Below are 25,317 nucleotides of genomic sequence, written 5' to 3' on the forward strand. Positions count from 1 at the left end.
CCCAGGCTGTTGGGTAGCACATTGACCAACACCCAGAAGCCAGAGTAAGTTTACACATTCAAGAGGACCAACAGTTGGACAACTAGCTTTCCTGGCATGTCCTCCAGCTACATGGATCAGCTGAAGGGCATGTTCCTGCTAGTCAGGGCCTGACAAAATGTGGTCTACTGGAGAAGAGAATGGCAAACCAAATCAGTGTTCATGGTTGGAGAACCTCTTGAACAGTGTGAAAAGGCAAACATGTATGACACTGAAAGATGAGCCTCCCAGGTTGGTAGGTGTCCAATAGACTACTGGAGAAGAGCAGAGAAATACCTCCAGAAAGAATGAAGATCAGAGCCAAGGAAAAATGACACCACCAGACACATGGAAATGGGCAAGTTTAATTCAGGTGATCATTATATCCGTTACTGTTTGCTATTAGAAGAAATAGTAGCCTATTTCTTTCTAGCAGAAATCTACTACCCTTAGAAGAAATGGAGTGGCCCTCATACTCAAAAAGAGATTCTGAAATGCAGTACTTGGGTGCAGTCTCAAAAATGACAGAATGATCTTTGTTCATTTTCAAGGCAAACCATTCAACAACACAGTGATCCAAGCCTATGCCCCAACAACTAATGCCAAAGAAGCTGAAGTTGAACAATTCTATGAAGAGATATAAGACTTTCTAGAACTATCACCAAAAGGAAAAAAAAAATGTCCTTTTCATCACAGGGGACTGGAATTCAAAAGTAGGCAGTCAAGAAAGTCAAGAGATACCTGGAATAATAGGCAAGTTTGGCCTTGGAGTACAAAATAAAGCAGGACCTAGACTAACAGTTTTGCCAAGAGAATGTACTTGTCATAGCAAACACTGTCTTCCAAGAACACAAGAGACAACTCTACACATGGACATCACCAGATGGTCAATACTGAAATCAGATTGATTATATTCTTTGCAGCTAAAGATGGTATATTTTTGCTCTGTACAGTCAGCAAAAACAAGACCAGGAGCTGACTATAGCTTGGATCATCAGCTCATTATTGTAAAATTCAGACTTAATTGGAAGAAAGTAGGGAAAACCACAAGAACAACATTCAGGTATGACCTAAATCAAATCCTTTATGGTTATACAGTGGAGGTGACAAATAGATTCAATGGATTAGATCTGATAGAGTGCCTGAAGAACTATGGATGGAGATTTGTAACATTGTACAAGATGTGAACAAAACCATCCCCAAGATAAAGAAATGCAAGAAGGCAAAATGGTTGTCTGAAGAGGCCTTACAAATATCTGAGAAAAGAAGAGAAGTGAAAAGCAAAGGAGAAAGGGAAAGATATACCCAACTGAATGCAGAGTTCAGAGAATAGCAAGGAGATATAAGAAAGCCTACTTAAGTGAACAATGCAAAGAAACAGTAGGATGGGAAAGATTGGAGATCTCTTCAAGAAAATTAGAGATTCCAAGGGAAAATTTCATGCAAATACAGGCACAGTAAAGAACAGAAAAGGTATGGATCCAATAGGAGCATAACATATTTAAAAAAAGGTGGCAAGAATACACAGAAGAACTGTCCAAAAAGTTCTTAATGACTCAGATAGCCACAATGGTGTGATCACTCACGTAGAGCCAGACATCCTAGAGTGTAAAATCAGATGGGCCTTAGGAAGCATCACTACAAGCAAAGCTATGAAGGTTTGTTTGGAATTTATGGAATTCCAGCTAAGCTATTTCAAATCCTAAAAGATTTGATGTTAAAGTACTAAATTCAATATGCTAGCAAATTTGGAAAACACAGCAGTGGCCACATGACTGGAAAAAGTAAGTTTGCTTTTAAATCCCAAAGACAGGCAACACCAAAAAATGTTCAGACTACTGTACAATTGCATTCATTTCACATGCTAGCAAGACCATGCCCAAATCCTTCAAGCTAGGCTTCAGTATGTGAATTGATAAATTCCAGATGCACAAGCTGGATTTAGAAAAGGCAGAGGAATCAGAGATCAAATTGCCAATGTCCACTGGACCATAGAAAAAGAAAGGGGATTCAAAAAAGAATCTACTTCTGCTTCACTGACTATGCTAAAGCCTTCAACTGTGTGCATCACAATAAACAGTGGAAAATTCTTAAAGAGATGGGAATACCAGATCATCTTACCCACCTCCTGAGAAATCTGTATGCAGGACAAGAAGCAACAGTTAGTACTGAACATGGAACAATGGACTGTTTCCAAACTGGCAAAGGAGTATGTCAACCTGTTTATTGTTACCCTGCTTATTAAACTTCTATACAGTGTACATCATGTGAAATGCCAGGCTGGACGTTCACAAGCTGGAATCAAGACTGCCTGGAGAAGTATCAACAACCTGAGATATGGAGATGATACCACTTTAATGACAGTAAGCAAAGAGGAACTGAAGAGCCTCTTGATGAATATGAAAGAGGAGTGAAAAACCTGACCTAAAACTCAATATTCAAAAAATGAACAGCATGGCATCTGGTCCCATCACTTCATGGCAAATAGATGGGGAAAAGCGGAAACGGTGACATATTTTATTTTCTTAGAATCCAAAATCACTGCAGACATTGTCTGCAACCATAAAATTAAAAGATGCTTGCTCCTTGGATGAAAAACTATTACAAACATATTAAAAAGCAGAGACATCACTTTACTGACAAAGTCTGTATACTCAAAGCCATGGTTTTTCCAATAGTCATGTATGGCTGTGAAAGTTGGACCATAAAGAAGGCTGAGTGGTGAAGAATTGATGTTTTTGAACTGTGGTACTGGAAAAGACTCTTGAGAGTCCCTTGGACTACAAGGAAATTAAACCAGTCATTTCTAAAGGAAATTAATCCTGAATATTCATTGGAAGGACTAATGCTGAAGCTGAAGCTCTAATACCGGCCACCTGATGTGAAGATCCAATTCACTGGAAAAGACCCTGATTCTGGGAAAGATTGAGAGCAAGAAGGGGGTGACAAAGGATAAGATGGTTGGATGGCATCACCAAGTCAATGGACATGAGGTTTTGCTAACTAGGGAGATAGTGAAGGACAGGGAAGCCTGGCACAATGCAGTTCATGGGATCACAGAGAGTCGGACATGACTTGGCAACTGATATAACAATACAGTAAAGTTCATTGCTTTAATATCCACTTGTGCTTGCTGACTCACAGACAGCCCTAGTGTGATGGCTAAATCTAAAGGCTCTGCTCTTGCTCGGGTGTGAACTCCAGTTCCACCACTCAGTGCCTGGGCCATTTAACCAGTGCATCTGAACTCTCTGTGCTTTGGTTTCCTCACTTGTAACAAGGCTGGAAAGAGTACTTGAAGGGAAACTACAGTGATATTTATACAGTCTCAGGATGGCGTCTGGCACATAGTATGTGCTATATCTTAATTTAATAAAAGTCAACATGGATATGATAGAAAGTGTTATCTTTTAAAACCAACCCCGCAAAATTTTCATTTTTCTCACGTCTCACACAACAGCACAAAAATAACTAGATAAACTCCTGCTTCCTGGTGACACCCTATCCAAGATCCATCTGGTAATCTTGTCAGTGTTGTTGTTTGTCTCACTTTTATCATTTGTTGGCATGTAATGAAAAGTTAAGTTAGAAAAAGACCAAAATAGAAATGATCTTTTTGACTGAAACTCCTGATAGATTGAAAATGATGATAACAAAAAATATATACACGCAAAAGCTCAAATGTATTTGTAATTTGCAAAGAAATCACAGATGAATATTATAGTGTGGTAGGTCTGCAGGTATAAAAGATCTCCCTGTTTTAATCCTCAGAATCTTTAAATATGTTACTCTAAGTGGTAACAGGGACTTCACAGGTGTGATCCAGTTAAAGATGTTGAAATGAGGGAATCATTCTAGAGTATACAGTGTGTCCAGTATAATCACAAGGATAGTCACCACCTGTGGAAATATAATATTTTTGACCAGCTCTTTATGTTTATTTAAGGTATACAGTCATGGAAGAGACTATAAGTTAATAATTATAAGAAATGACAAAGAGAGAAATTAAAATTTTTTAAAGTTTTTTTTTTTTTTTTTTCATTGACCATTGGAGTCACTTCACCTAGACAAAGGAGCAACAATAAACAATTAATTTTGTTTGATTACTCTGCTGTTTTTAGGAAAAGTATTTTCATATGCAAATTATAGTTGTAGGGCTTATATACTGAATGAATTTATAATGTTACCTACCGTTAGTCATGGATTTAATCTCAAAGTAAAAAATTAAGCAAATGTAAATGTTTTTCAAGTCATCTATAATGCAACAAATTTGAATATAGTTAAATATGTTTTTCATGTATTACACCACATCACACAAATAATGAGCTAAACTCTTAAACATATTAACACAACTGCCATAATATTATCAAGCACACAGGCATTATTTAAATTCATTATCACATTTTTAAGCTGGTTGGCTCAAATCAGGATTCACAATCCATTTATTGAATTTGCTTGCTAGATTTTTTTAAAATCTAGAGTCCCCTCTTATATTTTCTTCTTGCCATTTGTTATGAAGAAAACCATTACATTTTCCTTGTAGAGTGATCATCTAGGTTTGGCTGACTGGATCCCACTGTTTGTATAATATATTCTATCCATGCTCTGATAAACTGGTGTTCAGATGAAGAGGCTTGCTCAGATTTAGGTTTGATTTTTGTCAAGAATATATCATATTTGGTTCTACATATTTCTGCTTGCATTGTATCAGAAGACACTTCAGTTATAGCTGTGTTTTTTGTTTTGATGGTAAAATTGATCAGTGGAATAAAGTGTTTCCATTTGTATATTATAAAATTCCCATTGGTTTTTAAATTTAATGATTTTAGAAGTCATGGATGATATATTCTATTATCACATTTGGGGTTCTACAAATGTTATATTGTAATTATATCATTTATTAACAGAATTCTCATAGAAAGAAGAAACCTTCTCATCAACTTTTTGTTGCCCAAGACAGAGTTTACATATCAAAGTCAGCACAATGTGGGCTTATTTTCATTTCTTGCATTGTCTCATCTTTGGTAAATGGGAGCCTTTTCAAGTTGACATTGAAAAGTTGACATTGGCGCTTTTTTATGGTGAATTCAAAAATTTTTCAAAGATCCTTTGATTTCTGGATGATAATACCACTTTTTTCATTTGTATATGTCTTGCTCCAGATCTAAAATCAGCCACCTATCTAAGGAACACTAGTTCCCCTGAATGAGAAATGGCATTAGAAACCACAATGTAGATATTTGGAATAATTAAAGCTATTGAATTATCATTTATTCTGGATCTTTGGAGGTGAGAGTAGAGGGGAAAACTGTACATATATGTATGCATATGTTTATAATGAATATCATATATAATTTATATATGTTTATTTTGTCATTTTAAATGAAAATACAACATGAATTCGTGATTAGTATCTCCCATTCAAATTTAGAATTACAATATTTTACCTATTTCAGAGTTTTGATATAATTTGATTTTTGTGTTTTTCTCTTATTACAAGACTCTTATTTGCATATGATATTAATATACTTATTTTTATCAAATTTATGCATATGTATATACATATGCATATATACATACATATATATGATTCAGAGGTATACACTAAAGGAAAGATATAAACATCTGAATGCAGAGTTCCAAAGAATAGCAAGAAGAGATAAAGCCTTCTTCAACAATCAATGCAAAGAAATAGAGGAAAATGACAGAATGGGAAAGACTAGAGATCTCTTCAAGAAAATCAGAGATACCAAAGGAACATTTCATGCAAAGATGGGCTCGATAAAGGACAGAAATGGTATGGACCTAACAGAAGCAGAAGATATTAAGAAGAGATGGCAAGAATACACAGAAGAACTGTACAAAAAAGATTTTCACGACCCAGATAATCACGATGGTGGGATCACTGACCTAGAGCCAGACATCCTGGAATGTGAAGTCAAGTGGGCCTTAGAAAGCATCACTACGAACAAAGCTAGTGGAGGTGATACAATTCCAGTTGCTGCTGCTGCTGCTAAGTCGTTTCAGTCATGTCCGACTCTGTGTGACCCCATAGATGGCAGCCCACCAGGTTTCCCGTCCCTGAGATTCTCCAGGCAAGAACACTGGAGTGGGTTGCCATTTCCTTCTCCAATGCATGAAAGTGAAAAGTGAAAGTGAAGTCGCTCAGTCGTGTCCGACTCTTAGCGACCCCATGGACTGCAGCCTACCAGGCTCCTCCATCCGTGGGATTTTCTAGACAAAAGTACTGCAGTGGGGTGCCATTGCCTTCTCCAGAATTCCGTGAGCTATTCCAAATCCTGAAAGATGATGCTGTGAAAGTGCCACACTCAATATGCCAGCAAACCTGGAAAACTCAGCAGTGGCCACAGGACTGGAAAAGGTCAGTTTTCATTCCAATCCCAAAGAAAGGCAATGCCAAAGAATGCTCAAACTACTGCACAATTGCACTCATCTCACACGCTAGTAAAGTAATGCTCAAAATTCTCCAAGCCAAGATTCAACAATATGTGAACCGTGAACTTCCTGATGTTCAAGCTGGTTTTAGAAAAGGCAGAGGAACCAGAGATCAAACATCCACTGAATCATGGAAAAAGCAAGAGAGTTCCATAAAAACATCTATTTCTGCTTTATTGACTATGCCAAAGCCTTTGACTATGTGGATCAAATAAACTGTGGAAAATTCTGAAAGAGATGGGAATACCAGACCACTTGACCTGCCTCTTGAGAAATTTGTATGCAGGTAAGGAAGCAACAGTTAGAACTGGACATGGAACAACAGACTGGTTCCAAATAGGAAAAGGAGTTTGTCAAGGCTGTATATTGTCACCCTGTTTATTTAATTTCTATGCAGAGTACATCATGAGAAACGCTGGACTGGAAGAAACACAAGCTGGAATCAAGATTGCTGGGAGAAATATCAATAGCCTCAGATATGCAGATGACACCACCCTTATGGCAGAAAGTGAAGAGGAACTAAAAAGCCTCTTGATGAAAGTGAAAGTGGAGAATGAAAAAGTTGGCTTAAAGCTCAACATTTAGAAAACGAAGATCATGGCATCCGGCCCCATCCCTTCATGGGAAATAGATGGGGAAACAGTGGAAACAGTGTCAGACTTTATTTTTCTGGGCTCCAAAATCACTGCAGATGGTGACTGCAGCCATGAAATTAAAAGACGCTTACTCCTTGGAAGGAAAGTTATGACCAACCTAGATAGCATATTCAAAAGCAGAGACATTATTTTGCCAATGAAGTTTCATCTAGTCAAGGCTATGGTTTTTCCAATGGTCATGTATAGATGTGAGGGTTGGACTGTGAAGAAAGCTGAGTGCCAAAGAATTGATGCTTTTGAACCGTGGTGTTGGAGAAGACTCTTGAGAGTCCCTTGGACTGCAAGGAGATCCAACCAGTCCATTCTGAAGGAGATCAGCCCTGGGATTTCCTTGGAAGGAATGATGCTAAAGCTGAAACTCCAGTACTTTGGCCATCTCATGCGAAGAGTTGACTCATTGGAAAAGACTCTGATGCTGGGAGGGATTGGGGGCAGGAGGAGAAGGGGACGACAGAGGATGAGACGGCTGAATGACATCACTGACTCGATGGACGTGAGTCTGAGTGAACTCCGGGAGTTGGTGATGGACAGGGAGGCCTGGCTTACTGCGATTCATGGGGTCGCAAAGAGTCGGACACATGAGCGACTGATCTGATCTGATCTGATACCTAATAGGTTCAAAGTAACAAATATTATCAATTAAATATGGTTATGAAAAAGTGTTTAAGTCTTTCTTACAGTTCATTTTGTTCTTGGCTTATAACGCAGTAGGGATCTTTAAAATACCTTGGAACATTTACTCTGTTTGACTAAGCCATAGACACCCAGGGAAATGGACTTGGGTCTCTTTCCTTTGGATTTTAGGTATCACTTTTTTAAATGTTGGTTTCATTTTATAATTGAACAAATATTCATTCAGTTTCAGTATCAAGCAAAAACATGTAGATTTAAAGATACTGAGTTACCATCTCTATTTTTTCTCTATAGATAACATATTTTTAAGCATTCATTTTATCCACTACATTTCTTTTTCTTTGAATGCCATACTTCTATTACTTGTCATTTTTCCAAATAATTGTTGTTCTTTGTATTTTCTTTTGATAATGTTTTTACATATCAGGAATAATGATTTTCTATGATATGAATTGCAATTATATTCAGCTTTTTCCATTTATCTTGTTAAAGTACTGCTTATGGAGCAATTTTGCCTTTGCTATGTGTGGCTATTTTTAATGAAATTATCTATGAAACAGAAACAGATTCATAGACCTAGAGAACAAACTTGCAGTTGCCAAGTGGGGTGTAGGAGAGGGATGGATTGGAAGTATGGAATTTATAAATGCAGACTATTATATATAGAATAGATAAGCAACAAGGTTGTACCACATAGCACAGGGAACTATGACAGACCATACTGAAAAATTCTCTCTCTCTCTCTCTCTCTCTCTCTCTCTCTCTCTCTCTATATATATATATATATATATATATATATATATATATATATATATATATATCAGTTCAGTTCATTTGCTCAGTCATGTCTGACTCTTTGCAGTCTGACTTTTTTTTGCAACCCTATGGACTATAGAGTCCATGGAATTCTCCAGGCCAGAACACTGCAGTGGGTACCCTTTTCCTTCTCCAGGGGATCTTACCAACCCAGGGATTGAACCCAGGTCTCCTATATTATAGGCAGATTCTTTACCAGCTGAGTCACCAGGGAAGCCTAAGAATAGTACAGCAGTATGTGTGTGTGTGTGTGTATATATATATATATATATATACACACACACATATACATATGAGAGAGAGAGAGAGACATTACTTTACCAACAAAGGTCCATCTAGCTAAAGCTATGGTTTTTCCAGTAGTCATGTATGGATGTGAGAGTTGGACTATAAAGAAAGCTGAGTGCAAAGAATTGATGCTTTTGAACTCTGGTGTTGGAGAAGACTCGTGAGAGTCCCTTGGACTGCAAGGAGATCCAACCAGTCCATCCTAAAGGAATTCAGTCCTGAATATTCATTGGAAGGACTGATGCTGAAGCTGAAACTCCAATACTTTGACCTGATCTGAAGAGCCGACTCATTGGAAAAGACCCTCATGCTGGGAAAGGTTGAAGGCAGGAGGAGAAGGGGACGACAGAGGATGAGATGGTTGGATGACATCACCATCTCAATGGACATGAGTTTGAGCAAGGTCCGGGAGTTGGTGATGGACAGGGAAGCCTGACATGCTTTGGTACATGAGGTTGCAAAGACTCCGACACGACTGAGTGACTGAACTGAACTGAACTGATGTGTGTGTGTGTGTGTGTGTGTGTATCTGAATCACTTTGTGTACAGAAATTAATACAATACTGTAAAACTTACTTCAAGAAAGTAAGTTTTAAAAATTGCAACTGTCCTGAGAATTGTTTCTTTTCTTTTTCTTCTATTTCCTTTCTTTCTCTCTCTCTCATTATCTCTCTCCCTTCATTTCTCTATATGTCAGTCCTATAGAACTCATCCTTCTTCCATTATCTTTTCAGGATTTTGAGTCTTTGGAAGCTTTCTTATACTGCTAATGTATGGAAGAATTCACCAGTGTTTTCTTCTGGTATAAAGTCATTTTATCCTGTCTAATATACTTGGATCTTATGCCTGGAAGACATCTGATATAGTTATTTTGACAAGTGACTATTTATTTCCCTTAATGATCTGAACCATAACCCAGGTTACACAGCTTTGTCTACACAGCTGACAGGTCTGAAATTTAGTACTAACTATGGCTAAAAATATTTGAAGGGAGGTAGTATATGCTGGTACTGTGGTTTTCTTATTAATGGGTTTATCAAGCAGTAGGGGGGCTACTGAAGACAGAGGTTGGCTCCCCACCTTAAGGTGAATGCTTCCTCTCTGAGGAGCTCTCTGGTGGAAATCAGTGTAAAGTACAATATCTGAGCACCTCATGTCCTCATACCTCTTCCCCAAAACTGCCTCTCTCTAACCTCCTAATCTGTGCCAGTGTGCAACCATTTACTACTAACCAAGAATCTACATACATTCTTAGCTCAGACCACACATTCCTCTATATATAACACAGATGTCCAAGCGCATTAAAAGTCTACCCACTTAGTAGTCTACCTACTCCCTACTCATCATTTTCCTTCACAGTTACACCAGAATGGAACTTCAATGTAGCCCCACTCATTTTTGACCTCACTGTCATATCAAGGTAAATCACCTATGACCCTACAATCCAGGTTCAAGTTTTTCCTTCTGTAGGCTGGACATAAACAAAAGTCATGAGACTGAGCTTCTTTAATGATTCAGTGGGTAAAGAATCCACCTGCAATGCAGGAGATACAGGAGGTATGAGTTTGATCCCTGGGTCAGGAGGATCCCCTGGAGAAGAAAATGGCAACCGATTCCAGTGTTCTTGCCTGGGAAATCCATGGACAGAGGAGCCTGGTGGGCTGCAGTCCTTGGGTCACAAAGGGTCAGGCACAACTGAGCAACAAAACATAGGCAGTACCATAATGTGCACAGTTTCTCTCTTACTCACGGCACATTTGCTACCAAATTATTTGTGATCCTCTGCTCATCAAATCCAGTTCACAGGAGAGGATGAAAATAAAGAACCACAGTGACATTCTAACAGGTGACAAGGTAAGGAAAGTCTGCTCATCTACAGAGAATGGAGTTAACCTCAGAGAGTGGATTTTCTATAAATCTTCCCAGGTGGATTTGAACTACTTTTGTGCTCTTTCTTCTGGAGACTAGAAAAGAACACATTTTCCAAATCAATAAAAGCTTACCAAAAAGTACAGTATTTATTGATCTCTTCTGGTAATGATATTGCATCCAGCACAGAACAGCACTGGGGTTTCATATACTTAATTTTTTGGTAGTTCTCAGCCACCCACCAGGATCCATCTGTTTACTTATCAAAAATCCTATAACTGAATTAGATGGAGGCCATGATAGAGTCCAACATGACTGAATGCTTTGTGTCTTTGAGGGAGCATTCACCTTTGGTGTCCCACTCAGAAGGTCATTTTGCTTCTGATTACTTTTTTTCCATTTGAATGAGTTATGGAGTTTTAGGGTTCCTCACATCTCCCTTTCTTCAGTTACACTTTTATACCCCCAAAATTAGGGAATTGATATGATATTTTGTATATTTATCTGTATTATGTACTTAAGTCCTGGGTGGTGGTAGGGAAGTTGGATAGTTCTCCAGACCTGCTGAATCCCCTTTGAGAGGAACTTGGACCAAGAGTCTATGGATCTCCTGGCCACCATTTAGCTGCAGTCCAACAGTTAAAGTATAATAGCACTGCGGGCCTGCTGCACTCATCCCAATAAAAGCAATTCCAACCTCCCCAGCCAAAAATGTATAATAGCACTTTGGTTCTCCTAGAATCACTGTCAGCTCATGTTCTGCACCTACTAACCCTGAAAAGATCTGGGTGGTCCCCTTCCTAATTTAAAGTCTTACAGGTCACTGGCTTTAGGTCCATTGGAGAAAGATTGGGGAGATAATTTTGTACAGATCTAGTGGTACTTTCGGATAAGGCAATGGCACCCCACTCCAGTACTCTTGCCTGGAAAATCCCATGGACGGAGAAGCCTGGTGGGCTGCAGTCCATGGTGTTGCTAAGAGTCGGACACGAATGAGCAACTTCACTTTCACTTTTCACTTTTATGCATTGGAGAAGGAAATGGCAACCTACTCCAGTGTCTTTGCCTGGAGAATCCCAGGGATGGGGGAGCCTGGTGGGCTGCCATCTATGGGGTCGCACAGAGTCAGACACGACTGAAGCAACTTAGCAGCAGCAGTGGTACTTTAGTTTCCTTCCACAGGAGAACTCAATTATCTTTTAATAAGTGATATCTGGGCATGAGAAATGCTCACTCTGGACACTAGAAACCAAATTATGGTTTTCCACTGTGGAGCTGCTGACTTTCTATCCAGTAGATTTTTATGATATTTTAAAATGTAACCTCATTGTCTCCCCATCAGTCTGACTCATAGAACAGTATTGGTAATTATCACCACGGATTCCTGTGCATCATGATCTACTGGTTGCCATGTGGGGCAGTGGCTACCACAGTAAGGAATTCTATTTACCTTAATCCAGATGGTTTGTTGATGTTTAGTCACTCAGTTGAGTCCAACTCTTTTTCCACCCATGGACTGTAGCCCACCAGGCTCCTCTGTCCATGGGATTTCCCAGGCAAGAATACTGGAGTGGGTTGTCATTTCCTTCTCCAGGAGCTTTCCTAAACCAGGCATCAAACACATATCTCCTGTACCAGCAGGAGGATTCTTTATGTCTGATCCATCAGGGAAGCACCTCTTGATGGTTGGCTAGCACATAATCTTTCCAATTTGACAATATCTGAAATGTTAATTCTATGTGTTAACTTAGAAGCCATGGTATCCAGACATTTGGTCAAACATTATTGTAGATATTTCTGTGAAGGTATTTTTTAGATGAAATTGACACTTACATTAGTAGACTTTGAATTAAGCTAATCACTCTCCATTATATGATTGGATTTCATCTGATTAGGTAAAGAACTTACTAGAAAAGCAATCTTTCCCATGTTTTTCTAAAAACAGAACTGTCCATTTATCTAACAAACTGTCCAGATATCCCATTTCTCTGTTTCTGTGGAGAACTCTAACAATATCTATCATAATATCTTAAACTCACAATGCTCATTAGCAAAGCCTCCAGTGTTAAGGTTAAAAAAAAAAAAAAAAAAGACAGGAAACAATTAGCTTACTGGGTATACATCCAATGAAAACCATAGTTTGAAAGGACACAGGTATCCTAATGTTCACAGCAGCACCATTTATAACAGCTAGGACCTGGAAGCAAACTAATGTCTGCTGAGAGATGAATGGATAAAGAAAACGTGATAAATATATACAATGGAATATTAGTAATAAAAGATTGAGATAATGACATTTGCAGCAACATGGACTAAGGGGTTATCACACTAAGTAAATCAGACAAAGAAAAATATTACGATATTGCTTCTATGTGGAATCTAATAAAAATGTATACAAATGAACTTATTTACAAAACAGAAACAGACTCACATATCTTTAAATCACACTTATGACTGCTAATGGAGAAATGTGGGAGGAAGTGATAAATTAGGAGCCTGAGATTAACATACATATACTACCATATATAAAACAGATAATCAACAAGGACCTACTGTATAGCACAAGGAACTCAATATTCTTTAATAAACTATAGAGGAAAAGAATCTGAAAAAGAAGGAATATATGTATAACTGAATCCCTTTGCTGTACACTTGAAGCTAACACAACCTTGTAAGTCAACTATACCCCAATGGAATTAAAAAAAAAAAAAATAACAACTAACTTGCCTTTTTGGAGAGGGGCCTCACAAATATGGAAGAAAAATGGCAGAATCTCTTCCACCTGAGAGAGAGAGAGTGTGTGTGTGTGTGTGAGTGTGTAGTGAGTTCAATAGATAAAGATGTCAGGGAATGTGGTTGTTCTAAGTTCTGTACACTAGATATTTCCACTTCTCTCCTCTTCCATAACACAGGAACTATGCACATTCTAAGCCTTTTGATTGATGAAGCCATGACTAGTTTGGGCCCATGAGCTTGGAGCAAAGGTGACATTTCTCACTTCCAGGCTGGACAGTTAATTGTCAATACATATCCTTTGTTCTCCTTCTCCTCCTGCTGTTAGTATATTCACCCTGGTTCTCCCTCTTGGAAACCTAGGGACAACAACAGCCACTATTATAGGTGATGGATGCAATCTTCAAAGAAGAAACTGGTGTTTGTGGATTTAAACCATCAGGTGTGGGGACTGTTTGGTACCACAACACAAAATAGAGGACACTGACCCACACAGTCCGTGCATACCACTGCATATCTAGAGTGGATTAGTCAGAGGAAGTTCATGAGGTCAGGTCTAGGACCTCATTTCTACCTCAGGAGAGAGACAGCCAAGCCCCAACACTGGGAAATCTTACATGAATGCAGTCCAGACCTAACTCCGTCCATGAATGTCATGGGTGTGCTGACGGTGCAACATGAAATGAAGACATAGTTAAACAAGACTGTGGACAGCATACAGTGATCTACATAAAAATCAATTCACTAAGTTACAGGCATCAAACATTTTAATAATTTTAAAGTACTTTAACTAAAAAGGCAAAATATGCAATTTACTTTGAACATGTAAACCATTTTTCTCTCTTTTTGTTCACTGAATAAATAAGGCTGCTTTGATTTGCCTTTATTCACTATAGAGTTCAGCCTCCACTGAATGTAGAATTGTGATTTCTGGGACACATGAGTAATGTATTTCTAAAACTCTTACTTTGTAAAGAGAAGCAGTTGACAAATGATAGAAGTTGACAGGCACATGAAAGGTCTATGTGATTTGTATACTGAATGGTTGTGCTAACATAAATGGAAAACAAGTGCTTAGTTAAAATTCATTATTAGAGTCAAAGAAGAAAATTAATACCTTTTACTACTGCTCATTGTATTTATCTACTCTGATTTACCACTTCAGAGTAATTGCAAAAAAATATATTGTTTCTTTCTTTTTAAAGTACTGTTCCTTTTTTTTTCTTTCATGTATCCAGCAAGATTACTTTGAACTCAAAAGATAGGCAATCCCAAGCTTGATTTTAGCATCAGTCATAATATATCAATCCATCTATCTAAAATAAGCTTCATGGAAGATAAATACAAGTGGTTTCCATGAAATTGTTGGTGAAATCCATCTCTCTAATATATATTAGTCTTGAAATTTTGATGACTTAGTAAGCAATCACTTTATGAAATTAAATTGTCACAAGAATACTTTCATTCTCTAGAAAGCATAATAACAGGATGATAATTAAATTTGGAGTCTTTTACTTGATGGAGTGTCCTGTTGGAAAGATATAGATAAAATCCTCTGTGAATGAGTTTAATGATTCTGAACACTTCTCATCTTGAACTCATCAAATTTTCAATATTCTTTTTTCCTCTTTTAAGTTCTCTGACCATCGGTTTTCTATCACTAGTAGATGAATAACAATTCTAGAAATCAGCAAGGCCATTTTAACTGATGAAAGCAAAAATGGATCGCTTGCCTTGCTACTTCAAAGTTAAGCGATTGTCTCATTGAGATAAAATACTCATCTTTTCTTATTTTTATATCCCATTTATGCCATATATTGAAAAAATTTTATAGACGTCAGGCAATGGCTTATTGTGTTGTAAGCCTTTAAAAATATAGAGAAGCCATATGATAGCTATTATAGGTCAGTATTTGGTCTGCATAAGGGTGCTACATAATTTAGTTAATCATAACCAGGGTCCTACTTATATAGAATTATTACAATTACTTGTAAATGTAGATAATATATGAATACTGCTAGTTTTAGATGACCTAAGGCAAGTTTGTATCATTTGGGAATAGCTATGGGCTGAATTGATGCTGAAGCTCTAATAATTTGGCTACCTGCTGCGAAGGGCTGACTCACTGGAAAAGACCTTGATGCTGGAAAGACTGATGGCAAAAGGAGAAGGAGGCAGCAATATTTGAGATGGTTAGATAGCATCACTGACTCAATGGTCATGAATCTGAGCAAACTTCGAGAGACAGTAAAGGGCAGGGGAGCCTGACTTGCTGCAGTCCATAGGGTCGCAAAGAGTCAAACATGACTTAGCAACTACACAACAACAACAGGGGCTGAATTCTCAAGAATTCTGACAATTCTGAAGTCCCTCTCAAGATTAAGTTATTTGCAGAGTACATCATGAGAAATGCTGGGCTGGATGACTCAAGCTGGCATCAAGACTGGCAGGAGAAATAACACACTCAGATATGAGAGGGTAACAGGCAGGAAGGCCAGGGGTCTCCACACGGAGGAAATAGGCTGCAAGCGTCAGACATTTTTATCTCTCTTAAGCAGGAGGAGGAAACAAACTAGGGATTTTTTTTTTTTTCCTTCTGTATACAAATTTAAAAGGAGGTTTCTCTTAAAATACTGTGTTGCCATAATGACACCTGGTTTCATCTGAAGTTAACTATTCTCAAACCTTGAGTTAACCAATGCCTTTTCCTTATGGACATGTTTGTCTTAAGCTATGCTAATGTACTATGCATTTACCCCAGACTCTGTCTTCAAGTCGGTTCCGCCTAATGGCTCAGAACCTACTTGACAAACCAGTATGTTATACTCAGATATTGTTCCCATAATCTATGTAAACAAAACTATTTGTATGATAATCTGCCCTTCTACAAGATTCAAGTCAGTCGTTTTATGGACCGGGATGAATCACCTGGTGCAAAGATTATCCCAAAATGCATCTTATGGGTGAGGGGCCTGGTGCCATTCTGAGTTTTAAGACATTCCTTTCTTTCATTAACAGACTGCTAGTGACTATATAACATCCAGCTGAAGACTACCAGGGGGTACTATTTCAGCCCCTTTCTGATGCCTATATCAGAAGCTTTCTCTATCTCCTTTATTCTTTAATAAAACTTTATTATACAAAAGCTCTGAGCAATCAAGCCTCGTCTCTGGCCCTGGATTGAATTCTTCTCCTCCAGAGGCCAAGAATCCCGGCATCTTTTTGTTCAGCAACAACCTTTCAGATAACATGAACCTAATAGCCAAACATGAAGAGGAACTAAAGAGCCTCTTGAATGAGGATGAAAGAGGAGAGTAAAAAAAACTGGCTTAAAACTTAACATTCAGAAAACAAAGATCATGGCATCCAGTGCCATCACTTCATGGCAAATAGATGGGGGAAAAGTGGAAACAGTGACAGATTTTATTTTCTTGGGCTCCAAAATCACTGTGGATGGTGACTGCAGCCATGAAATTAAAAGAATGCTTGCTCCTTGGAAGAAAAGCTATGACAAACCTAGACAGCATATTAAAAAGCAGAGACATCCCTTTGTTGACAAAGCTCTATATAGTCAAAGCTATGTCTGAGACAGTGACTGTCCGAGAATCCCACTGCTATGGTATTCTAACAGAAAAATACTTTCCACATTCAGTGCTAGCTCCAGATGGTTTCTACCAAAGGTAAAATCCATTCATCTGCATGACATCTTCAGAGCTGAACATAAAAGTTATGGAAGACATTGTCCAGCTTCAAAATTGTATTCCAGGGGGAAAAGTGTTAATCGCTCAGTCGGGTCCAACTCTTTGCAATCCCATGGACTGCAACCTCCCAGACTCCTCTCTCCATGGAATTTTTCAGACAAGAATACTGAAGTGGGTTGCCATTTCCTCCTTCAGGGGATCTTCCTAGGGATCAAACCCAGGTCTCCCCCATTATAGGCAGATTCTTTACTGTCTGAGCCAGGGGAACACCAGGGGAAGTTCCTGAGGTGCTTCCCCTAATAGCCCTCATGATAAACAGTCCTGCCATCTCCCAGGGAGTTCCACTTTGTACCCTTAGATAAGAACCCCACAGAGCATATCAAACCCCACTCTTCTTGGCTTGAATTGTCCAGGAAGCCCAAAGCACTCCACAAACAGACACTAATAAAGGTATGTTCCCCAGGCCCTGTCTCTCTCTGTCTTCACCCATCTTGGCCTTGACCTTCCTACATGACCCCAGGAGGTGTGTACCTCTATTCCTACCAGTGAGTAATAAATCTCTTTAATTTTTTTTTCCCCCTGTATTCTGTTATTGAACCACTGCTCACCTTCCAGCACCCTTGGCCTCTACTTAATAAATGTTAATTCAACAAAACTTTATTACTTCCTGAGAAAAAAGACAAAAATTGGGTATCTTCCTCACACTGCACTGAGTTATGCTGACTTTGTGGAAGGGTCATACTAAGTGAAGACAATAACTTTTATTACCCATTTCAACGCATTTATTCTGATTTGGCACTTACTTTGCATACTGTGACTTCTTATCTGGTCACATGTTAAGAAGGGACCCAAAAGGGTTTTGAGTCATGTACTGTTGTTAAGTTAGTGTGTTTGTGAGGGAATAAGGCTTGGGTCTTATTCTGCTACTGCTCACTTGAATTACTAATTTTTAAGGAAAAAAATGTAACAGTAGCCAGAGAGAAACAACATATTACCTTATAGGGGAAAGATAGTTTGAGTGATAGTAGACTTATTTCAGACATCATGGAAGCCAGAAGGTAGGGCACTTCATTTTAAAAATGCTATTTAAAAAAAATAAACAAAAAAACTCAAAATTTTGTATCAGTGAAAATATTCTTCAGGAATGAAAGGAAAATTAAGACATTGTCAGTGGAAGGAAAACTAAAAGAAGTATTCACAATAAGACCTATCCTAAAAAAAGTGGCTAAAGGAAATCTGAGAAACAGAGGGAAAATTAAAAAAGAATAAATTTGGAAATCCAAGAAATGAGCAATAACAATGCAAATAATTAAATATAGGTATATGGAATAGATTTTCCACTTTTCTCTTGAGTTTTAAAAATTATGTTTGATGGTTAGAGCAAAAGATAATCTTATATGATTCTTACTGAATATGATTTTTACTGAATGTAACTTAAATATGTAAGGCAATTATATTTTTTACTAGAAACTGCTGTGAGAAATTTCTATTGATTTTTTTAAGTGCAAGGCTGTAAAAGTCTATATTTAAAGCACATTTGTAGTTAAAAGAAACCAGGGGTCTACAACCTGTCTGAGGTTGATTTATTCTACCACTCTAGATGAAGTGGCTATAATTGTTCAATATTATGTACTTGATTTGGAATTGCTCTGATTGAATATTTATTGATCAAACACTTAATAAACATGTTTTAGAATAAATTGATGATGATTTTTAGAGAATTTTAGAGTCATCTTTAGTACATTCTAATTTATCTAATTCTTTGTTTCAATTAATTCAGAAGGCTCATTTTGTAAGGGTCATGGCAAAATGTTATGGGAAAAAATATAATTAGCAATATTTTTCAGTGCATTAACCTAGAAAAACTGCAATGAATCCACAGCAGTTGAGAAAAGATGAGAAATAGGAAGGCAGACACAATTTTTATAGAAAGGAAGATTATAAGAGGCCCACAAAGTGGGTGAAATGTAAATCTAGTCCATGAACATTATCTGGTAGCTTCCAACTTACTATCCAATTATAAACCTGTCGTTCACCACCTGTCAGACTCCGTGTATGGATATTTGTCTCTGTGATGCATCACAGCAGGGAGCCATCAGTATCATCATGCCTTGATTTAATGAGAATCCTCTCCAGCACCCTCTTGACAGCTTGTGTCCATGTCATTTCTTTGTGCCAGCCTTCAACCCAATGACAAGAAACTGCATCTTATGCAGCCATTTCTTTAGCATATATTACAAATGTCACTTTTGATAATTTATATAAAGAGAGTCCATTCTTCATCCAGGCTTTCACCAATGGATACGTCTCAAAGATTCGATAAAACCACTGAAAATTTACCCTTTTATAAAACATGATAGCACAAACTGTACTTAAACTACTAGGATGCTGCTTATATATAAAAGACTGACTAATTCTACAACATGCTGCTGCTGCTGCTAAGTCGCTTCAGTCATGTCCGACTCTGTGCGACCCCATAGACGGCAGCCAACCAGGCTCCCCCGGCCCTGGGATTCTCCAGGCAAGAACACTGGAGTGGGTTGCCATTTCCTTCTCCAGTGCATGACAGTGAAAAGTGAAAGTGAAGTTGCTCAGTCGTGTCCGACTCTTAGCGACCCCATGGACTGCAGCCTTCCAGGCTCCTCCATCCATGGGATTTTCCAGGCAAGAGTGCTGGAGTGGGGTCTTGCTCAAATGATCAAGACGGTTCTTTTACATTGAATGCCCTACCCTTTTTGTACCCACAGATGCAAAACCTCCCATACTTCAAGCCCATCACAGATTTTAGGCTCATCTTTAGTATGCATGTATAATACATGCTCAGTGAATAAATAAAGAACAACCATTTCTTTTTAATCCATGTTATTTGGCTAAAGCCTTGTGGTTTTTGATATACTGGATTCTCATTGACAGAACATCCTTTGGGAACTATTGATAAATTGTAGAGCTAAATAATTTAAGGGAAAGGGGAAGATTAGAGTAAATCTCTCTCTTAGTGGTGCACCAAGCTCCAAAAGTTAAGGAATCCCATTAAAGGAATATATACACCCCAATAATTCATGGGCTGTAACAGGATATTCAATAAAAGTAATGCAAAAAATTGATGTCTTACAGACTGAACAATATCTTTTCTACATCAGTCTCTCAAGTGTCTTAGTTTCCATTAAGCCTCAGGACACAACAATGCTTTGTCCTTTTGCTCTAAGAGCAGAAAGCTGAGGAATTCACAGATAAAACTTCAGTAGGCACAGGCACACACTGCCATAGTAAAGATTAAATTTTGAGGAATGAGTCTTTGGTTAGCTGAGGGTCTTTGTGAGTTTACATATAAAAGGAGTGTATGAAACAAAATAAGGACAGCACTGGTAAAACCTGAAAGTGTCTTAAGGGAATTTTCAGAAGAAAACACCAAAAAGGAAAACAAACTACTGATACACACTTAATGACTGTGCTACATCTATTCATCTTTAGGACAGAAAAAAGGTGAGCATGCAGTAGTGTTAAAGAAAAGAGATACCTGTGTCTCTGTTCAGATTTTCTGCTTCAATCCAGTCTATAGAGAAACAAACAAACACATATAATCACTTTCATCTCTCAATTAAAAAAATAAATGTGGAATATTCCTCTCTATGTGTACACTCTATGTGTTTGAGAATATGAAAGCTTTAGACACAGCAATATTCAAAGTTTTCTCTCCAAGTCTAGGGTTTCCCTTTGTTTATTTGTTTTATCAAGTTTCAAGCATTTAGTGAAACATTATTCATCAAGGTATTTCTTCAATGTATCTAGTCTGAAAATATCATTATGTCTTTATTGGTCTCACCATTCTGTGCCTAGAGGAAAGAAAAAAGGAATTCAAAGAAGAGTACCTAAGATATGATTTTATAGTATATCCTTGCCAAGGACTAGTACAGTATCAGGATTCCAACTCTGTCTTTCAGTAGTAACATAAAATGTTTGCACATTTTTAGAGTCTGGGGGAAAAGATCAGTTTTTTTGTTTTGTTTTGTTTTTTACTGCGCCAGTAAATGAGGAACAGGAACATTAAAATTAACAGTAAAATTCTGTTTAACACAGACTGAATCCAACCAGTGGAACTTTAGGAGCCCTTAGAACGCACAACTGTGCCAAGTCTGTACTATGCAAGTGGTGTCATCTTGAGGAAGATGAGATCTAGTTGGCGAGACAAGTGAAATACATAATGGGAAAATCTTTGACATGAGCACAGAAATAAGAACACTAATTCTGCTTGTGTGAACTGGCAAGGATTTCTTGGAGGATATTTATTTGCTCTGAAACTGAAAGCATGGAAAAGTTTACTGGTTATAAAAAATCATTAGACAACTTTTTTCTTAAATTGTAAATAACATTTCTGCCCAGTGGTCTATTACTTAAGAATCCCAGAGATCTATTTCTGTGTTCTGCAGATACAGTTTTCTAATAATTAAAAAATAAACATATTTATAAAAATAGAAAAGAGTGTTGTTATTTTACTTAACATTTCTTTATATTGCATATTTAATGCCCATGAATTAGTCATTGAATTAATATTAAATAAACATTAAATATTTAAAAATACTAAATTTCAAGGGAAAATTCAGTTGAAAGGCTTCTTCAATTTTAGGATACCTAAAATTAATTAACTTGAGTGGGCTTTGATTTGAAAGAATGTAGGTCAAGTTGTACTGTAAACTGAATAAAGGGAAAAACTGATTTTTGAAAGAGTGCAAAATTCAGTCTCACCATCTAAACTACTATATTCCACATTGATTCTTTGCTTTTATTTGTATATACTACTCAGAAATCAGAGAAGTTTGATAATATATCAAAGAGGAATCAGCTCTTCTACTATATGTCTTGGCAAAAAAAAAGAGCTAGTAGGTAGATTTAGAACAGTATCCATCTAAAGCTATTGAACTTGGAAGATAAAACTACTGAAGAACAAAAGTAACTATTTTATAAGACAATGATTAAGTTAAACTCTGACTAATATCGAGAAAAATAGAGTGTAAATGAAAAAAAAAACAGTAAAAAGAGAAAAACAATTATCATAAATTAACACATATATCTAGAAAAACAGTATAGATGAATCTACTTGCAAGACAGGAATAGAGATGCAGATACTGAGACTCGATCTGTGGACATGGGAGGGGAAGGAGAGGGTGAGAATAACTGGGAGATTAGAACTGACATATATGCACTACCATGTGTAAAAGAGATGGCTCACGGGAAGCTGCTGTACAGCACAGGGAGCTCAGCTTGGCGTTCTGTGATGACCTAGAGGGCTGGGATGGGTTCATGGGCAGGAGGGAGGTCCAAGAGGGAGACCACATATGTATACATACAGCTGATTCATTTCACTGTACAGCAGAGGCTGGCACAATGTTATAAAGCAACTGCGCACTAAGCACAGGCGGCTGCGAACCGGCATGCTAAGCATTGCCAAGAGGAGCTACCCCACATCGAGGTCAGAAGCAGGGAGGACCCCATGCCCAAAGGGCGGCAGCCAAGAGGAGCTACCCCACGTCCGAGGTCAGAGGCAGCAGCTGAGAGTGCCAGACTGCGACAGCTCGGGAACTACCGAGAGGAGCTACCCCGCATCCGAGGTCAGGGGGGACAGCGGAGAGGAGATACCCAGAGTCTGAGGTCAGGGTCGGCGGCCAGGAGGAGATACCCCACGCCCCCACACCTGAGGCCAGGGGCTGCGGCCAGGAGAAGCTACCCCACGCCCCCACACCTGAGGCCAGGGGCAGTGGTCAGGAGGACAAACCACATGCCTGAGGCCAGGGGCAGTGACCAGGAGGACAAACCCCACGTCCAAGGAGCTGTGGCTGCGTGGGCGCAGGAGGGCCTAGAGGAGCTTTCCCACGTTGAAGGTCAGGAAGGGTGGCAGTGAGGAGATAGCCCTCGTCCAAGGTAAGGAGCAATGGCTGCGTTTTGCTGGAGCAGCCATGAAGAGATACCCCACACCCAAGGTAAGAGAAGCTCAAGTAAGACGGTAGGTGTTGCAAGAGGGCATCAGTGGGCAGACACACGGAAACTATACTCACCGAAAACTAGTCAATCTAATCACACTAGGACCACAGCCTTGTCTAGCTCAATGAAACTAAGCCATGCCCGTGGGGCAACCCAAGATGGGTGGGTCATGGTGGAGAGATCTGACAGAATGTGGTCCACTGGAGAAGGGAATGGCAAACCACTTTACTATTCTTGCCTTGAGAACCCCATGAACAGTATGAAAAGGCAAAATGATAGGATACTGAAAGAGAAACTCCCCAGGTCAGTAGGTACCCAATATGCTACTGGAGATCAGTGGAGAAATAATTACGGAAAGAATGAAGGAATGGAGCCCAGGCAAAAAAAAAATACCCAGCTGTGGATGTGACTGGTGATAGAAGCAAGGTCTGATGCTGTAAAGAGCAATACTGCATAGGAACCTGGAATGTCAGGTTCATGAATCAAGGCAAATTGGAAGTGGTCAAACAAGAGATGGCAAGAGTGAATGTCGACATTCTAGGAATCAGCGAACTGAAATGGACTGGAATGGGTGAATTTAACTCAGATGACCATTATATCTACTACTGTGGGCAGGAATCCCTCAGAAGACATGGAGTAGCTATCATGGTCAACAAAAGACTCCGAAATGCAGTACTTGGATGCAATCTCAAAAATGATAGAATGATCTCTGTTCGTTTCCAAGGCAAACCATTCAAAATCACAGTAAGCCAAGTCTATGCCCCAACCAGTAACGCTGAAGAAGCTGAAGTTGAACGGTTCTATAAAGACCTACAAGACCTTTTAGAACTAACACCCCAAAACGATGTCCTTCTCATTATAGGGGACTGGAATGCAAAAGTAGGAAGTCAAGAAACATCTGGAGTAACAGGCATATTTGGCCTCGGAATACGGAATGAAGCAGGGCAAAGACTAATAGAGTTTTGCCAAGAAAATGCACTGGTCATAACACCCTCTTCCAACAACACAAGAGAAGACTCTACACATGGACATCACCAGATGATCAACACCGAAATCTCATGGATTATATTCTTTGCAACCAAAGATGGAGAAGATCTATACAGTCAACAAAAACAAGACCAGGAGCTGACTGTGGCTCAGACCATGAATTCCTTATTGCCAAATTCAAACTGAAATTGAAGAAAGTAGGGAAAACCACTAGACCATTCAGGTATGACCTAAATCAAGTTTATTATGATTATACAGTGGAAGTGAGAAATAGATTTAAGGCACTAGATCTGATAGAGTGCTTGTTGAACTATGGAATGAGGTTCATGACATTGTACAGGAGACAGGGATCAAGACCATCCCATGGAAAAGAAATGTGAAAAAGCAAAATGGCTGTCTGGGGAGGCCTTACAAATAGCTGTGAAAAGAAGAGAAGTGAAAAGCAAAGGAGAAAAGGAAAGATATAAACATCTGAATGCAGAGTTCCAAAGGATAGCAAGAAGAGATAAAAAAAAGCCTTCTTCAGCGATCAATGCAAAGAAATAGAAGAAAACAACAGAATGGGAAAGACTAGAGATATCTTCAAGAAAATCAGAGATACTAAAGGAACATTTCATGCAAAGATGGGCTCGATAAAGGACAGAAATGGTATGGACCTAACAGACGCAGAAGACATTAAGAAGAGATGGCAAGAATACACAGAAGAAGTGTACAAAAAAGATCTTCATGACCCAGATAATCACGATGGTGTGATCACTGACCTAGAGCCCGACATCTGAAATGTGAAGTCAAGTGGGCCTTAGAAAGTATCACTACAAACAAAGCTAGTGGAGGTGATAGAATCCCAGTTGAGCTATTCCAAATCCTGAAAGATGATGCTGTGAAAGTGCTGCTCTCGATATGCCAGCAAATCTGGAAAACTCAGCAGTGGCCACAGGACTAAAAAAGGTCGGTTTTCATTCCAATCCCAAACAAAGGCACTGCCAAAGAATGCTCAAACTACTGCACAATTGCACTCATCTCACATGCTAGTAAAGTAATGCTCAAAATTCTCCAAGCCAGGTTTCAGCAATACGTGAACTGTGAACTTCCTGATGTTCAAGCTGGTTTTAGAAAAGGCAGAGGAACCAGAGATCAAATTGCCAACATTGGCTGGATCATGGAAAAAGCAAGAGAGTTCCAGA

At 38.6% G+C, this 25,317-nt stretch overlaps 1 protein-coding gene across 6 annotated transcripts in view; it reads right to left on the reverse strand.

The window, feature by feature from the left end:
• Positions 1-25,317, reverse strand: part of LOC129649800 (uncharacterized) — a 210,774-nt gene that overhangs the window by 94,234 nt on the left and 91,223 nt on the right. For 2 of the 6 annotated variants that reach the window (XR_008713285.1, XR_008713286.1), the window contains one exon: positions 20,688-20,723. The exons of the other annotated variants lie outside the window; for them this stretch is intronic. The gene's annotated coding sequence lies outside the window, so the exon portion shown is untranslated. The remainder of the gene's footprint in view (positions 1-20,687; positions 20,724-25,317) is intronic. 6 annotated transcript variants of the gene reach the window in all.

The sequence above is a fragment of the Bubalus kerabau genome, chromosome 4 (assembly GCF_029407905.1).
Source record: "Bubalus kerabau isolate K-KA32 ecotype Philippines breed swamp buffalo chromosome 4, PCC_UOA_SB_1v2, whole genome shotgun sequence".
Classification (NCBI taxonomy): domain Eukaryota; kingdom Metazoa; phylum Chordata; class Mammalia; order Artiodactyla; family Bovidae; genus Bubalus; species Bubalus kerabau.